General features: G+C 38.0%; 1 protein-coding gene across 22 annotated transcripts in view; it reads right to left on the bottom strand.

The window, feature by feature from the left end:
* ATP2B2 (ATPase plasma membrane Ca2+ transporting 2) overlaps positions 1–18,062 on the bottom strand; it is a 375,734-nt gene that overhangs the window by 90,732 nt on the left and 266,940 nt on the right. The window lies entirely within an intron of this gene.

Raw genomic sequence — 18,062 nt, 5'->3', positions numbered from 1 at the left:
GCAGGATGGGGATTTGGGGAAGGTATAATGAATTTTCCTTTAACCTTAATCTTCTTAATTGGGCTGTGTTAGATTTTTTAGATTCCTTTTCCAAATCAGCAGATTCACTTTTGTCTTGATGGTTTTAAATGGTTTACTAGTGCAAGTAATTCTGTTTCAGCAGATACAACACCAGAATTCACTCTCCTTTTTTAATTAGATATGACTTAAAATTGAATATGATGAATACTCTGATTTTTTAACAGCAATCCTTCTCTTCTCTTTCTAGAAAATTTCTATTTCTATTTCTACAAAAGAAACACGGCCTGGTCTAGCCACAGTCAAACACTGATTTTATTTCCTTTCAGATGGTTGAAATTGAGTCCAGCTTGTACAAAATTACAAAGAGCTGTTGCAGAGTGATATTTCCAAGACCCTTCAGTAAAAAAAAAAAATAAAAACAATCTTGATTAAGCAAAATCAGGTAAAAAAATAAATATATTCCTTGACTTGAGCAGTGAGGTTAATTTTGTGTTTGTGTTGTCAGAACTGATCTCCATGTTCACATAAATGGTACCAGGGAACATGCAAATAATACAAGATATTATCATTAACAGAAAAGGAATTACTTGTAGATACCTCATAGATTAAGCACCATCAAATAAAATAATTCACTTTTTCACTTTTTCAGCTGAAAAATTTGGTTTTTTCCAGCTGAAAAAAAATTGTTTGTAAGAATAAAAGAAAATCTGAAGGAAACAGATTGAACTTAGATCAAGTTCTTGGAAAGTGTCCCTAAATCTGACAAGCTTCCACACTGAATCAAAAAATCATGTTTATGGCTTAAAATCATGAGACAATCATCCACAACCCAATTTTAAAGGCATTTAATACAACAAAACAACAAAATCTTAAATACATTTTATTTTTTTTTCCTGTTCCTTTGATAAATTCAGCTGGAGCAAAGGTGATTGAAGGGAGACAGGAATTTTAGGAGCAGAGAAATTAATTGCTAGACCTCATCAGAACATGAAGTCTTTTGGAGGGATGGAGGAAATTCTTACAAAAGCAAGATTTCCAAGCAGATTTTTGAAAAATATGAAAAGTAGGATTTTAAAATGCACCCTCTGCCTTTTACAAGATGACCCATCTGTCAGGAGACATTTTCTTGAATTATGTGAATTTTCTTAAATTATCTTGAAACTGTTTTAGAGGTGATCCTTGTAATAAGAAAAAATATAAAGAAAACCTGAATTTCCATTGGAGTCTACCTAATGTTTTCTTATATACTTAAGGAAAAATAATTGGGCTTTAAATTTTTCTCTGCTGCTATGGTTTTCTAAAAATTATAGAAAGACTTCTCTGTATTTACAGGAAGAAACTTTATGTATTTATAGGGGGAAAAGACACAAATTTCTTAACTCTATATTTAGATAATCTGTCTTTATTGCAGTGCAAAGTGACCCAGTATTGACCTTACAGATAAGGAGAAAATAAGAAATATTAATAAAATACATTATATTAATATACCTAAGTAGAAAAATTGAGCTTAAAGCATCTAATATTTATTTGAAATATTAATATAAGCTTGAAAAATTCATTTTTGTTCTGCTTCCACAGAGAGCACATGGCTCTCAATGCTACCCAAAAATATGCCTGAGATTATTGAAATGCACAGAGTGAAAAGCAGCACAAAAGAGTTGTTGATATGCAGATGTGATTCGTGGCAGGGTTTTATTCCAACACAGAGAATTGTGATGTTCTCATCTTAAATTACATTTAACAGAGGCCCTATCTGTCAGAAAATCCAAATCCAGAGTTTTAAAGGAGTTTAAAAACTGAAAATGTGCAGGGCTTGAAACTGAGATGCTGGAGAGCTTCAAGTCAAGGGTGTAAAGGGCTGGGACTCCAGAAAAAGCCCTAAAAATGGATCAGCTTATCCCAAAAGGAGCAGCCAGGGGAGCTGGAACTCCCCAGGAGAGGGAGAACCTGGCAGCTCAAAGGATGCTCAGAAACACCAAAGGGGACCAAGGTGACTTTAGTGCCCATAAAATATCTGCAAGGGCACTACCAGAACCTTGTGGAAGGACTATAGAACTTTAAAAATTAAAAGTGAGCTAGAAATAGGTCAGCAAAGCTGCTGGAAAAGTTTTCTGCAGAGGGGAGATGAAAAGAAAGGAAAAATGCAAAGGAAAGGAGGGTTCAGGAAGGAAAGAAGAGGAAAGTTCTGCCACCCATCACACAGGGTGAGCCCAGCTGAAGTGGTTGGATTTCCTGCAGAAATATGGTTGGATTTCCATCTCAGCAGGGACTGGGGGGTTCCAAACCTGCCCAGGAGCCTGCAGAGCTGAGCACAACCCCCCACACTCACCTGGGCTGCACAAGAAAATTCAAAATGCCCTGAGAAACCTGCTCTGCATGAACAGAATGTAAATGCATGCAAGGGTTCAGAAGGAAAAAAAAAAATAATAAAAAGGAGGAAAGGCATAGGTTGTTAAAGGGAAAGTTAGAAAAAAACTTGAATGTGCTTGTGGTGAAAGGAGAAGGGGAAGAAGGAGAGGAGGAGACACAAGAATAGGTTAAAGCACTTCAGGAGCAGTGAGCAAGAGGCATCACGAGCTAATAAATCTGGTGGCTGATATTAGTCATCTCAGCTTAGTGACAGCTGGAAAGCAAGAAAGGGAAATAATGGGAAAAGTCCACAAAAAGCCAGACAGCATCACCTGACAGCTTGCCAGGCTCGTGTCCTGCTGGATCTGGAATGTTTTTACACCATTTCAATATATATTTATCATGATATCAACCAAATCTGGGCAGATACAGGAGGAAGCACACGGGCTCAGTGCAGCTAAAAAGAAATTCTGCTTAAAATTTCAAACAGCCATCAGGAGATTCTTAAAGCTGCTTTGAATAACATAATGATTATAATTACAAACTCTATGGTCCTGAGCTGCAGCACAGTAATTTTTATATGAGAAAAAAAAGCACATTTTTAAAAATCTGGGAACATCTGTATTCCTAAATCCCAACCTACAGCACATACCTCTCAGCTACTCATTTCAACCTACACACTGCTATTTTTAAGCTGAGAATACCTTGTGGCATTTAAATTCCCTAGGAAAATCTCCTCACACCCCCAGAGGTAATTTTTTTAGTCAGTCAAACTGGTTTTGTCATCAGAAAGACAACAGTTCCCCTGATAAAAACTTTTTATTGGATCTCTTTCTCTAAAGACATTTTTTTCCCTCGCTGCAGCTCCAGCACTGATGTTATTAAAGCAAATTGAGCAGCTCCAAGTTACAGCTTTGCCATCAGCAGAGCTGGGCTCTGCTTCCCAACACCACCACTGATGATTCCTGCTTTACAATCTACTTAGCTGTGTAAGAAGAGGAAGAACAACCCCAAAATTATGAGATAAAAACCATAAATTCTCCTCCTTAACAAGGCTTTTAAAGCTGTTTATTCCTGCAGATTCCTCTTTGTGTGATGTGTTTGCTGCACAATTAGTCCCAGGGGTGATTGCCACCACCATTCCTGCCCCAAATCCCCCTCTGTGTGTGAGGATGCACCAGCAGATGTTGGATCACCTCCCAGGAGGGCAGAGCAGGAGGCACAGGCTGGCTCAGTGTCACCTCAGAGCTCAGGAAAAGGGGCAGGAATTACTGGAACTTCAATGATTCCTGCCTTTCTACTCTCTCCGAGGGTTTAGCCAGCCCTGACACGCATTTCCAAGTTACCTGCAGGAATCAGAGCTCTCCAAACCCAAAACCCACACTCCATCCTGCCCCACCAAAGGCATTTCTGAGTGTGACAAAATTACCCTGTGAACACTGAGCCTCAGGGGGTTTGTACATCCATTAAAAGTGACTTGAAGCCAGTGTTAGAATCCCTTGCTTTGTGATCCATCAGTTTGTTATGTAAGGGCTCCAAAGGGGGCAGGCAGGGGAAGCAAAGAGCTGCTGTCCCTCTGGGTTTGTTATGTAACTGTCAGCTCCAGAGCTTGCTATTAAATATTTACACTTTTTTGGCATCTATATGGAAGGAAGCAAATCTGGGGGCCCTGCAAGCATAGATATAGATGATATAGATGATATAGATACAGATATAGATACAGATATAGATATAGCTAAAGATATAGATAAGATAAAGATTAGATATAGATATAGATATAGATATAGATATAGATATAGATATAGATATAGATATATGATTTAGATTATATAAATGATAAATATATAGATGTAGGTATAGATATATACAGATTAGATACAGATATAAATATAAAAAGATATAGATATACAGATATATATAGGTATAGAATAGATATAGATATATAGATATAGACATAGATAATATATAGACAGATTATAGATATAGATATATAGATATAGATATAGATGATATAGATGATATAGATGATATAAATGATAAAGATAGATATAGGTATAGATATATACAGATTAGATATAAATATAAATATAAATATAAATATAAATATAAATATAAATATAAATATAAATATAAATATAAATATAAATATAAATATAAATATAAATATAAATATAAATAAATATATATGATATAGATATATGATATATGATATATGATATATGATATATGATATAGATATATAGATATAGATATAGATATAGATATAGATATAGATATAGATATAGATATAGATTAGATATATGATATAGATATATGATATAGATATATGATATAGATTATATAAATGATAAAGATATAGATGTAGGTATAGATATATACAGATTAGATAGATATAAATATATAGACAAAGATATAGATATACAGATATATATAAATATAGATTAGATATAGATATATAGATATATAGATATATAGATATATAGATATAGACATAGATAATATATAGATAGATTATATATAGATATAGATATAGATAGATATAGATATAGATGATATAGATATAGATGATATAGATTATATAAATGATAAATATATAGATATAGGTATATATATACAGACTAGATACAGATATAAATATATAGATAAAGATATAGATATAGATATAAAGATACAGATATAGATATAGATAGATATAGATGATATAGATATAGAGGTAGATGTAGATATAGAGATAGAGATAGAGATGATAGAGATGAGATAGAGATGAGATAGAGATAGAGATAGATAAATATAGATAAATATAGATAGATATAGATATATACAGATATATACAGATATATACAGATATAGATAGATGTAGATATAGCTAGCTACAGATAGATATAGATTAGATATATATTCACATGTTCCTCAGCCTGATCACAAGCATTCATGAGCACAGGAATGTTAATTGAAATATTCCCTCCACTTCAGAACATGGGATGTGTCCAGCAAGATTCTTCTGCCTGGCATCTCCAAGGAAATGCATTTTGGAGAGATCAGGCAGAGGGATGGGTTCTCACCCCACCAAAGGACCCAGCAACTACTTCTACAGTGTTTATACTCAATTTAGTTTACTTTTGTTTCCACAGAAAAAATAGAGAAAGGCAAAAAAAAAAAAAAAAAAAAAAAAAAGGGATTTTTCATTGCCAGTCCTGTTCATAGGGACTGCAAGGGAAAAACATTGACATTGGGTTGTTGTAGCTTCACTAATATTGCTCTGAGCTAGAGATGTCTGGTAAATATAAGCTCACATTGCAGAGGTAAAACATGGGCTCCAAGTGCAGGAATCAGACCTTGGAAAGTTGTTCTGAGTTTATTAACAGGGATTCAAGTGCAGTTATTCAACCACTCGACTTGCAAAGTCACGTCCTAGCCCAGTCCTGCTTGCTGAATTAATATTTCTGGAGGATCTCTTCCTGGAAAATAAGTGAGAAGAATTTTTTATGCCCTCCCAAAGTTCTGAACAGCATTCCCTGCCGAGCTGAGTCGTGCCTGGCACCCTGGCAGTGTGTGATGAGCAATATCCAAAAGTTCTCACAAAGAAAAGGCATCTGGGGGCCCAACATGGATTTCTAGAAAGCACATTTGCATTAGGAAATAATTCTTTAATGAGAAAAATACACATTTTGCACTTCACAAGTTCTCAGTGACACCAGCTTGGGTCTCAAACTTCTGTTCTCCAGCCAGGAATTGGCTCCCTAAAGCTGCCCTGGTGTGGGGAGCCCCACAGAATGGAGAGGTTGGGGCAACACCAGATTGTAATAAATAAAAACCAATATAAAATAAATGAAAATAAAAAACTCCACATTGCAATGAAAATATCAGCTGACTCAAAAAAAACCCCCAAGCGGTGCTGGATGAGCAGGACCTCATTTGGTGATGGGTTTAAAATAGTGAAAAGAGAAAGTCTCAAAGACAGACTGGATATTCAGCCAGGAAAGCAGGAAATTAAGAATCAAGGATTTTACAATGGGGGGATTCAGAAAAGACTATTTCTACTAACAAATTTTTATGCCATCTCAATCTAGAAGCAGAAATTTAGAAATGCTAAATCCTAAAGCATTTTAGAATATGGTGAAAATCAAGATGGGTCTTCATCAAAACAATTAGAAAACAGCAATTTCATTCACTTTAATTTCTGCAGCCCAGTAGGGACTTGCTGATCAAGTGTTTTGACACAAGAATGTTTATCCCAGTAATAATAAACAACTATAAACAGCTTCACAAGCATTATTAAACAAAAAAAAAATGTATTTAAAAAAACCAAAATAATTGAATTAAATAATAATTTTTCTTTAAAATTCTGTAAGTGATAATTATTTGAGGGAATAATTAGAGGTTGTGAGCCAAAATTACAGGACAATATATTCCATAGTGCAAGGAAGGCTGTGCTGGGATCATTCTTACAGTGACTTTCTCTCAAAAAGAAAGAGTTCTTAGTATGACCTACAACTACTCCATAAAGAAATACACTTAATATTTTTTAACTCTCTCTGTAGAAACAGTGAAAAAAAAATAAATCAAATATCAAAAATACATTTGTCAGCTACAAGTGATTCTGACATTGCTTTTCATTTCAGTACAAATATCAATGTCCACAGGAAAATTCTGGTGAAAGTTTAATCTTTCTTTGTATTCATGCAGGATATATAAAAATAGAGCTACAAAATTTTCCAAATTTAAGTCATAGTTCCAAGAAAGCACAACAGGTACACATGGTCTTAACCTTAAATGGTTTTGCTCAGTTTAGGCTCTTTTTCTCAGGGTTTTTCATGGAAAAAAGCTGGAATACCTGAGCTCAGCTGCAGTGCAGAATAAAAATACCTTGAGAAATCTGGTTTAGCAGCCAGCCTTGATATCCCAGAAACTCTGCCTGGAGGTGATTTGGTTGCTTTGACTCTACCAGAAAAGTTTTTTAAGTTCAGACTTCATCAAAAACCAGTTTACAGCAATGAAGGATACACAGCAAAAATAAGGGATCCCCTTCAGATTAGGTTAAGTGGCATAACTATGAAAAAAAAAAAAACAATGTAAAACACAAACTCATTTTGAAAGATGTATGGACTAAATAGAATTAGTGACATAGAGAACTGTGATCCCAGACCTCTGGATGGAACATTAATAAATCTCATTGATTAATTCAGAGTAAAAGAAAGAGGGAAATAAATAATTTTTTTTTTTTTTTCATGATCACATGTTGAAAAACCACATTTAGAACAGGCTATTGTGCCAATGCAAACAAATCATTAGGAATAAAACCAATTAGAAATGAGAATTTCTGTTAGCTTGATATTAGCAGGGAAGTGGCTGTCCATATGTTGGCATTTACTCACTTGGAAAAGTTTAATTAAGTTTGATTTAGAATTCTAACCTTGCTATTAAAAAAAATGGCAGAGGGAACACTGCAGCTCCTGGGATAAAGTTGTCTTATTAAATATGTATGGAGCAAATAAAAAAATACATAAAATGTTGGGAAAACCTGCAAAGTTTGGAGCTGCAGCTAAGCAGAGGCAAAGCTGCAGAGTTGGGTTCTAAAAACAAGAACTCTCCCATTTCTCATGGAGCAATCCCTGATGATTTCTGATGCATTAGGATTTTATTTTTCCATGTATTTGCAATCCTGCAGTTCTTTAGTGTGTAACTCTGAGCTCCACACCCAGTGCCAGCTGCTGCTTTCCCATTCTGCTCAGACACAACAATTCCTCTCCAGCCTGGCAATCAAGGACACCTCACTGCCCCAGAGCCCAGAGATGGGAACAAAAGTGAATTGGGGGAGCAAACTTGGGGTGAATGACTTCATTACCTGGAGCTGGAATTGGGAGATTAACCCCAAAATGCAAATGGACCAAACTTACCAAAGTATTAAAAAATCCATGACCCATCATCCATTTTGGTTGCAGCCCAAAATGCACCTGAAGGCTTTTCAATAAATAGAATTGCTTTTATTGCCTAAATTCTGTCTGGCCCCTGTTTTTAGGTACCCCAAAGACATCACTTCCAGCACTTGGGAAATGCAGCTGGAAGCAGAGGATGCTCTGAGCACTTCCTCAGCTCCCAGGAAACACAAAAACCTGGGCAAGGAAAGAAATGTTTCTCAAAAAGCAGCTCTCATCGGGGCACTCACCTTTAAATAGAGCCCTGGAAACATTTCCCATTGACAGAGAACAACAAACAGCTCAGAAATTCACCATCAGATGAGAGCTGTCTGTCTTGTGCTTATCCACAGAGCCTCTTCCCTTTCTGTCTGAAGCACAAAAATGAATGATGAAAAGAGCAAATCACTGAGGAAGGGTTTTGGGGTGGCACCTGCCTCAGCAAAGGATGCTTGTGCTGTTCCATCCCTCTTTGACTGTGTTCTGATTGAAATAAAATGTGCTGCCTTCCAAAAATATTCTCCTGCCTTTGTTTTTGTGATGCTTTCAAACAAGATGTTCTAACAGAGAGGGTTTAACAGCAGCACTACCAAAAATGTGCAAAAAACAAAATTGGAAAAAGGTTGGCTTTGCCTGGAAATCCTGACAGATGTTTCACTGGAGCTTCTAAAATCCCAAAAGGAGCAGGGGATGGAATGGTGGTGCCTGACCACATTGGCACAAACAAAAATCAAAACAAAACAAAACAAAACAAAACAAAACAAAAAAAAAACAAAAAAAAAACAAAAAAAAAAAAAAAACAAAAAACAAAAAACAAAAAAAAAAAGCTGCAATCTCAGAAAATTCAAGGAGTGCCCTTGGAGCCACTCCTGGAGCTTCTCCTGATGCTTCCTGCCTCTCTCAGGAAGAGGAGACAACCTGGCCAAAGGAAATTGGGAAGATTTGCAGAGCTCAGCCATAAACCCCCCTCATAAACTGCTTTTATTCCCTTTTTTTTTTATTCCCTTTCTCATCTCCATCCCTCCTGCTGCAAAGCTTTAAGGGGTGAGGAATCAGCTCAGGAAAAATTAAAATTCTCCCATAATGTCTTACAGCACAAGGCATCAAAAAATTCTCCCAATTTAACATGGCCCTATAAAAGCATTTCACAGTGCAGATACAGAAACATGTCCTGGACTGGTTTACAGTTTATTTTCACCCCAAAGGATGAAATCCATCCACAAACACCTTCAGTGTGAGCCCCACAGGGGACAGGCAGGGGATGGGATTTCTGACGCAGATTCTGAACTGAAATCTTCACATGGATATATCCAAAGCTGCAGGAAATCAGGATAATCTCCATTTAGAATGTACATTCTATATTTTCTGCATATTAATTATCCTCACTAAACTGAAACAAGAGGAGCAGCATCTCCTGGAGAGATAAAAAATTTCTGGTTTTGTGCAAAACAGAAATAAATTGAAATTACTTATTTAAATGCTATTTTTCTAATAGGATATATATATATATATATATATATGCATATATGCAAAATGCCTTCCTGTTCAAAAAGGTATTTCTGGTTTGTTTTTGTGCTTAAACATTTTTTTTTCCTAGGTAATAATTTTTCATTCTAATTCAAGCCCACCAACAGTGAGGAGCTGTAAGCACAGGCAGACTTTGGGATGCAGCACAGTTTGTCTCAGCTCCATCTGTAAAATAAACCTAGAACCTGACACAGAAATACTTCATATTAAAAAAATCACATGATAAAGACTCTGAAAATTTGAATACTAATTGGTATCTTAAAACTGCCAAATTAAAAATTGTTTTCTAAATAATGATGAGATAAAAAATTCAATATTCCTGCATTTTTCTATTATATTATTTTATTTTATTTCATAAGCTATTAACTTTTGACAGTAAAGATCTTTTCTGAGCTTTTGGGTTCCCACTGATTTGAGGGAATTTTGATTTATTTTTTTCAAAAACCAGGTAAATATTTTTAAGACAATATTTTGGCTCCCTTTGTCGGCTTCAGTGCAATATTTGCATTTTCTGTACTACTGCCATGCTGCTCAAATTTCAAATTCCCATTGAAAAGAATTCTCATTTGTGGGTAAATCTCCACAAACAGCTATTCCCTGGTATTTATCATCAAGTAGGCAAATTATGGCTGGAAATAAAACTCCACAAATTGGTCTTTACATCCTTGCAAAATATAAAACACAGAATTATGTTTAAATTATTGCAAGAGAATTAAAGTCTGGGTGCAGGCACATTCAGATTATCCAGGGAATTCAGAGAATTTCCATCACTTTTAAAGATAAATGTGATAAATGTCTGTTGGATCCCACAAACCTGGGGGTTGGAGCTTTCTGTGCCATCAGGCACTGACCCCTGCAGAACACTGCTTTTCACCTGAGACCTTGGAGAAAACTTCCAAATTTGAGTGATGGAGTTAAAATCACAGGTGTGCAGTTAAATAGAAGTGTGTGATTTCATATTTTATATTTGAGGTTTTTATAATATAGTAGCAGGTATGGGACAAGCTGGAGGATTTTGGGAGGTGTCTCATCTTCCTTCCTGGTGGTTTCAGGTAGAGTTTCTGGTGGGAACATGAGCCCATTTCAAATGCCTGTCAGGGAGGGCTGGATGGTGCTCCTGAGTGTGGGATGGATAAATCCCCTCCAGCATCCCCTCAGCTCATCCTCTCCTGCCTTAGGCTGGGGCTGCCAGCCTGGGATTAGCCAGATTGATCAGAGCTCTCTGGTTTATCACCCAGCACTCCTCCTGCCATCATTCCTAACTCAGGGAATGCTGGGGAGCTCCTCCTGGCTGCCCTGGGCTCAGGAGGATGCCCAGGTGAGCCCTGGCTGTCAGCACCCCTAAAGAACCCCACAGGGGCTGGGAGCTCCCCAGATCCAGCCAGAAAACCCCACATTTATCCTCTCCCAGCTGAGAGGCTCCAGGGGCAGCTGCTGTGGCTCTCTCCAGGAGCATCACCCCAAGCAGGAGGTGCCAAGCCCCAGGAAAGGCTCTGCAGGCTCAGCCCCACATCAGGATTCTCACCCAACCAAAATTTGTCCCTTCTTTTGAAAAACAGCACAGAAGCAGAGATGTTTCAGACATTCAGGGGTGTCTCCAGGGAGGGATGACCCAAAGGGGCACAATCTTCTCCCCATGAGCTCAGCCTTGCACCAGTACTGGTGAAACTGGGAGCTGGGGCACACAGCACACACACTGTCCTGCTCTCTGCTCGTGGATATTACACCTTGCATCGAAATTATACTGAGAGCAGGGGTTGAAAAAGCAAATTCCTCCCAGAACTGCATGTCTTCAGCCAAACAGACTGGGGCAATGTCTCCAGAAGCCATGTGCTGCTTCACCTCACCCATGCTTTGGGAGCAAGGGGGTTGAATGGGGAGTTCTGGCAGAACAAGCTGTTTTGAAGAGGGCAAACACTTCCATTTCTCCTATTTCCCAGCCTGGCAACTCCTTCATCCCCTTTGTGCTGATAGAATGTTCAGACTGGCTTAAAAAACCCTTCAGGAACCTCACAGTTTAATTCTTATGATTAATGAGAATTTGAGTGTGTGCAACGATTCTTCTCAAAAGTTGTGTTTTGCTAACTCTGACAGCAATCTGTGCATTTGAGATTAATCTATTTTCAGTGTCCCAAAAAATTGTACTGGGAGACATTGGTTAAAGTGTGCACACACACAAATTGTGGTTTTTCAACTTGATCTTGGTTTCATAACTGGGAGGGCTGGCAAAAGATTTACAGCTGTTTATTTCTGTGTTCTGCTATGATTTTAGGAGGGTTGCAAAATATCATTAGCACTGGCCTCACAAACTAGATTTTTGTGCTGCCTGTGTTTGTGCATTTTTAATGCAATCTACATTTCCACATGTAAAATGCTCTAAAAAAAATTATCAAGATGTAAAGCTGCCACAAAGGACTAGGGAATTAACTTTGTTCAGCTGACTCATTTCTGACATTTCTGAGTTTTTCACTCATTAATCAAATTGATTATCTGCATATTAATGAAACTCAGGGTGGCAGATTTTTAGAGACAGGGAGATGCAAGCAAGATTTTCCTGTGGAAAATGTCCTGGGATCTTGAATGGGCCCTGCAAGAACCTCAGGATGAAAAAGTCTGGCAAAGGATTTACAAAATGGATGTGCTTCATTATGCATTCAACAGCTCTCCTGAATTAAAATGCTAAGGGAAATGTAGGCTGGGCTGAAAAGGTAAAAATTGATAAATGCTGCATTAAAACATTGAGTTTCTATCCAATTGTGCCTCGCTAGGAAGTAAATGAACAGAATTCCTCAGAGGATGGCACCAGACCTTCATGTGGCTGTTTATCTCAGGTTACTTTAATTAAATTTGGTTCAAGTTGCCTTTGCTGAGCCATCCCTGGGCTGTTTAATCCAGCCAAGATCCCACCTCAGCTTCCCCCACCAGGCATCTGCTGTGCTTCTCTAACAGCAAGGTGATGTCATCACAGACAGGGAAGGTTTCTAGAACCCCCAGGAAAAAAAAAAAAATATATATATATCATGCATATCCACCAGACTGGTTTCCTGAGACACGGCGCTTCTTGGAAAGGGAATGGGAGAAGTTTTTCTGCTTGGGCAAAAAGTGTGAGAAAGAAAAAAATGTTGCTGGGAGAGTGTGAAGAAAATTGTTGAGAACTGGATACAGAATGAGTGAGAAATTCCAAATATCACCCACCTGAAATTGCTGGAATGAGTGCAGCTCTGCCACAATTACTGGCAAAGAAAGTGAAGGGAAGAAAATCACAGTTTAAAAACTGGGAGGAAAAAGAAAAGAATTTTATTTGGTCTGTGGTCAAGCAGTCCTGACACATATGGCAACACAGAAAGGGGCTTTTCCTGCCTGTTTCACCTTCCCTGAAACCCTGACATTCCCTTCAGCAGCCTAAAGCAGGAAAACCACAAAGTGACCTAAGGAAAGGTGAGATCTGGAACCACAACATGACACAATAACAACAATAGCAACACCTTGCAATGTTTTGAGGGAGCAATGGCTCCTTTTCATGTTATTCCAATGGGTTTTAATTTTTTTTAGGAATACCCACACTGAGTGCTGGGGAGTTGGGACAGACATCACATCTTTAGAACAATTTAGAACAATTGTAGTGGAGCCTAGCACACACTCATTATTGCAGCTGTTCTGCTCCAGCAGAATTCCAAGGTAGGGAATTTGCATGGAGGAGAATTGGACTGTCCAAATTGATGGGAATATATATTTTTTTTAATGCACATGAGTACAAACTGCACAGAAATTCAAGCTAGCTGGTGTTACATTCAGATTTTCACACCTAAGAATAAGAAGCTTGTTGCCAATTGCTCTATATTTTTTCATATGCTGATATTCTTTTTTATAGGTATTGTTCCTAATATCAATAAAATTTTTACTTTTTTCCTCCCATACTAACGGCTGGTCAAATCTTCCTCACTGTGCCTTATTTCCAGACCTGCTCAGAGAGATGAAATGCCAAAGACACACCTTGAGCTGCTCTCCACAGGAACCTGGGAGAAGATGGGAGCAGCACAGCACCTCCAGCCCCACTCAAGAGATCTGGACAAGGAGATGGGGAGGCTCAGCACAGAGCAGGCTAAGGCAGCATCCCAGGGCAGTTTCTGGATGTCCTTTCTGCTTTAAATCTCCAGTGGGTCCCCACTGAGCAATGTGCCACGTTGTAAAAATGATAAGAAAACACCTGAGTGGTGAACCCCATGAAATAAAGTCACTTTTAGGACATGAGAGGCCAGCAGGACCCCAGCTCCAGCCTTGGGCAGCAGCAGCAGCAGCATGAAACCACCAATTTGGGCTTGGTAGCCCCAAATTTCAGGGGATTGTGTCCTGTTCTTGTATTTTTCCAACTTGTTGCATGAGTAAGGGGAAGGGTAACCCAGCCACAGCCCTGCTGAGCAGCATTGAGCAATGTGACTGATCATTTAACTCTGTTTTCCATCCAGACTTTTGCCTTGGGAGTTTTAACAGAAGCTGCCTGAAACAAAAAGGCTTTTCCTTCTTATTCCACCTTTAAGCTGCAAAAAGCTGGAAAATAGATGTCCTGCCTGGGGCTTCCTGGTGAACACTGGGATGTTAAAACATCTCACCTCAGGCTGCCTTCTCCCCCCTCTTTGCAATCCAGAAGGAAAGAGAATTCAAGGAAGAACAGTTAAAATGTTAGTTACACTCCTGTAAACAGCAGATGATTGTCAGGGCTTGACATCAGCAGCTTTTTGCAAGAGGATAATAAGATCCACATGTGATGCTGAAGATAGAAACAATGAGGAGGACTCAGAGGGCTCAGGAATTGCTGCTGGAGGTGTTTGCAGAAGGCTCTGGGAGTTTTTGGCCAGTGCACATGGATAGAGGAGGGGGAGGCACCAAAGCAGCAGAATCCTGCTGGGAGACAGCTCCAGAAAGGGACAGAGCTGCAAAGTGCCATTAGGGCATTTCTGCCAGCAGTGACTGCTCCAGCAGAGCTCTGGGAGAAAAGAGTGAGGAAAACACCTCAGCAAACCAGCCAGACAAACAACAAAACCTTAAAAACCCAAAAAACAAAACAAACAAACAAACAAACAAAAAAAAAAAAAAAAAAAAAAAAAAAAAAAAAAACCACCAAAAATAACGAACGACCAGGTAGAGGAGGAGATTCTTCATTTCCACAGCCACAAAAAGACAGATATTTGGGAATGGCCAAGAGAAGCCATTTCCCATTCCCTTGCTGGATTTCTGAAGGATTTGAGTCCATTGCTTGCTCTTTACTCTGTCCTTAAAAACACGACAGGGCATTTCTATACTAAATGTACACAAAAATCATTTCACCCTATACTGCTATGCAAAGACAAACATTTCCATTTTTAGTCCTGGACTACCTCTAATCTACATTACAAAAAAAGCATATATATAAAATGAAGCCAGGACATGACACAATCAAATCAAATCCTCTGAGATATGATAGAGCCCCTGCTCTGCATGGCAGGGAACTCTCTGTAATCCACAAACCCCAGACACAGAAGGGCTTTTTCTAAGGAACAAGCTGTTTTATAGTACATTTACAAGGTATTTGTTGATATATTTATATAAATAAATATTTTTTTTGCAAATAAATAGAATATTTATCTGTAAATAAAATAGTTATTATTTACCCCAGGCACACCCCTGTGTGATCCTCACTGTAGCAGAGGCTACAGCTGCAGTGGGAATTTTCTCTCAAGATGCATTTGCTAAAATCCAGCTGCAGTTTTGCACCTTTTTGAAAGGGTTAGAAAGCTCATTTGGTGTGGCTCAGTAATGAGAACAGTCATTGCCACGGGGCTGACAACAATTTATGCAGAAGATCTCAATTGCTACTAATGGCCTGTCAGGTGGTGAAAGGGAATGCAAAGCACATCATCAAAACTCCTGAGAAAAAACATTCTTGAAGGAATATGGGAAGGAAGAACTGGAGTGGCTCCTGGAGAAGCAATAAAATTGCACTTTTATCCAGGGATTCCTCTAGGTCAGATCCCCTGATTGCAGCAGAAATCAAAATAATGCTCTCCAAGACTCACCCAGACCTCCACCCTCACACAAGGCTCATGCACTCCAATATTTACTGGAGGTGTGGATTTTATCCTGAATTTCTCCTTCAAAAAGCCTCAGGAGAAATATATTTTGCACTTCTAAATGCTAATTCTGTTCCAGCATCAAAAGTGGGTTTCAAGAGCCAAGAAAAGAGTTTGAGGATTTTTAAAAATAAAGATGAGTTCAACTTATTATTATATTAACCAGTAATGCCATTGGTAGGTACAAGTTTAGGATGTGTGAGAGGCAAATATAAATATAATAAATAAAGGCAAATAAATGCTCTATTAGTGGTGTTTCCCTGACATTGAGTCTAAAATCTCCTGTTTCCATGTTATTATCCTTTAATCCTGCAAAGCAAGAGTGTCACTTCTGGAGGTGACAACTTTTCAAGTTACTCCAAGCTGACAAATTCAGAATGTTGGCAGTGATGACTGAACAAATCAGTCTGGAAAGGACAGTGCTGGTAACTCATTTTCAAAATGAAAATGCATTTCATTTGGAAAAACAAAAGCAAAAATTAGAATTGGAAAGAGGAGGTAAGATCAAGAATAGAGAACAGCATGTGCCAGCTCGCCCTTCTAGCACCTGGCTGTGCTTTCATAAGTGAATATATTGTTTTCAACAGAGAAAAAATATAAAAAACAAAAAACAAATAACGAATAACAAAAAAAAAAAAAAAAAAAAAAAAAAAAAAAAAAAAAAAAAAACCCAAACCAAACAAACAAACAAACAAAAAAAAAAAAAAACCCTGTTGCAAATAAGTGTATATTTCAATGAAATTTTCATTTTGGGGAGAGTCAGGAAAGGAAAATACTGAAGACAAACCCATTAAAATCAATTTCAAGTGGGATTACTCCCCACTTCACCAAGGCAAAATCGAGCTTTTTTTCCAATTTTCCAGTGTTTAAGACTCTTTACAAAGGTCATCTACCAATAAATTAAAGGTACCTTCAGCAGCAATTTATGATGTACTAATTTTATAATTAAATGGAATTATTTAAACAACTGCTCAAAGAAAGACTTCCAAAAAAAAAAATGTGAAAGACCTTTACAATGTGTTCCAAAAACTGGATTACAAGATATTCACTAATTTGATTTTCTTCTTGTGTAAACCAGGGCAAAACCTTTAAGGAAAACAATTCTTAAAGCAGGGAAAGCAGTGACTACTGGATAAAATGCTGTCTGTGGGAAAACACAAACACATTTTCCCAGGCTGTGCTGCTGAACTTTCCAGCCTCCCTCAGAATCTCAGCTGGCTCCTGTCTTCCCATGGGAAAAGAAACATTTTACATGCAGGATCGAAATAATAAGAAAAACAATTTGAAAAAGGAAGAAACAAACCACCCCTGCCTGGTGACACATCTCCCTTCTTCCTAAAACCTGGAGAGAGCACACTTTCAAAATTCCTTCCTTCCCAAATAAAATAAAGTAAAACAAGGCAATCTGCACATTTAGTCCAAGATAAATCCTAATTTTGTAAAGAATCTCTCATGGTTTATATGGTATCCCACCAGTTATATGAGATAATTCCAGTAAATAACATTTTCTTCAGCTAAAAAAAAAAAAAAAAACAAATTACTCCTTTATCTTTTTATGCCTAAATCGAGCACCTGCTGAATCAATGGGCACAATATTCACAATTGAGTGAGAAAGCAAGGAAAGATTCCCAATAATTGATAAAGGGATGACAGAATCCCCAGCAGGACCCAGGAGCTACGTGCTGGTTGTGCTGCTGAAGGGAAGGAGGAAGGGGCTGCCAGAGGAAGCTGCAGCAAATGTAAAAAGCATTTCAGGGCTATATTTAGAGGAAGACATTCTTCCTGCATTTGCCAAGCTGCTCACGTCATTTCACACAGCATGTTTGATCCAGCTTTAGCAGTCTAGGAGGAGAGGGGGGGAGGAAAAAAATCTGGATCAGCTGCCAGAAATGGAAATCTTGCATTTATGGAGAGGAACAAATATTTTAAGCATGTGAATTCAAGAGTGCTTTCCAAAGAGATGGGGGGCAGGCAGGGTGGTAAAACTTCCTCTGCAGGATATGGAGAATATTTATCAGAAGCAGCACTTTGCTCCAATACTCCCTTTGGAGCCAGGCTGAGCTGCACCACTAAAAATACTGAAAAGTGTGAATCTGGCTGAGTTCAGACTTTCATCCCTGTTCCTGCAATGGGACCCAGCAGT

Source organism: Oenanthe melanoleuca, chromosome 12 (genome assembly GCF_029582105.1).
Source record: "Oenanthe melanoleuca isolate GR-GAL-2019-014 chromosome 12, OMel1.0, whole genome shotgun sequence".
In the NCBI taxonomy this organism is placed as follows: Eukaryota; Metazoa; Chordata; class Aves; order Passeriformes; family Muscicapidae; genus Oenanthe; species Oenanthe melanoleuca.
Note: the sequence above shows the minus strand (reverse complement) of the source record. Positions and strands in the feature narration are given on the sequence as shown.